Source organism: Oryzias melastigma, unplaced genomic scaffold, assembly GCF_002922805.2.
Source record: "Oryzias melastigma strain HK-1 unplaced genomic scaffold, ASM292280v2 sc07349, whole genome shotgun sequence".
Classification (NCBI taxonomy): domain Eukaryota; kingdom Metazoa; phylum Chordata; class Actinopteri; order Beloniformes; family Adrianichthyidae; genus Oryzias; species Oryzias melastigma.
The window spans coordinates 188-1,187 of NW_023423911.1; the positions used below are offsets into that span (position 1 = coordinate 188).

Sequence of the window (1,000 nt, forward strand, 5' to 3'; positions counted from 1 at the left end):
GCGTATATTATACACGGTATTTCAGAGTGCAAAGTCGTGGAATATGTACGCATTTTACTGAGAGTGTGTTGCAGCAATTCTCCCGAGCCGCCGTAATTGAAGGTGTTTACATCCGCGGTCTCGTGGTCGAGGCGTGGAAACAGGCAGACGGTTGCAATAAACTCACTCCTGATTGGCGACAGTACTTCCTGTAGTTTCCATGACTCAGACCAATCACTGAAGATTGGTTGCAAATGGCGGTATCCGTCTCAGGAATTGACGGTGAAAGCGGCGGCCTACTTTCCCGAGGAGAGGAAGTAATGCATTTCCAATGGGGGACCTGATTGCTCGCTCAGTCCATTATTTTTACAGTCTATGGGTGGAACCCATCAGGGGGGAGTGGTAATCAGCCCAAGGGAAACACATGATATTATCTAGATCATCCTAAGTCCAAGTAATTTTTACATCACTATTTTGTCTCCCTAATTATTAAAAAAAATAAAAATCATGAAATTACAGTAAATGAGATTGTAGATAAATTACATCATTTAAGAAGTATGTATTAACAAATCTGTGTTCTCCATTAATCATTTAACTCTCTACTTAAGGTGAGAAAACATGACAAGACAATACTAAAGGTAAGTAGAATTTTGAAGTTTAAATCATTACGAAAAAGCATGGACAACAGAAATCTGTTTTTGTTTTAATAGAGAATTGAGAAACTGGAACAAGAACTGAAAGAAGACTTAAGAGATGAATTTAAGAATATTAAGAGTGGCCTTCTGGAAGTGGTGGTGAGCTCTGACATGTTAAATTCTTAAGCACTTTTTCTTAATCTAGTTAATATTGTTAAATTATTTCCAAATTCTCCAATGCTACATATTATCTAGATCATCCCAAGTTCAATTAATTTTTACATCACTATTTTGTCTCCCTAATTATTAAAAAATATAAAAATCATGAAATTACAGTAAATGAGATTGTAGATAAATTGCATCATTTAAGAAGTATGTATTAACAA

At 35.7% G+C, this 1,000-nt stretch overlaps 1 long non-coding RNA gene across 1 annotated transcript; it reads left to right on the forward strand.

Annotated features, from left to right (window-relative positions):
* The first annotated feature begins 433 nt into the window (after positions 1-433).
* LOC118598598 lies at positions 434-778 on the forward strand. Its single transcript, XR_004947638.1, has 2 exons — positions 434-617; positions 690-778. It is a non-coding gene; the product is annotated as an uncharacterized LOC118598598 (long non-coding RNA).
* The last annotated feature ends 222 nt before the right edge of the window (positions 779-1,000 follow it).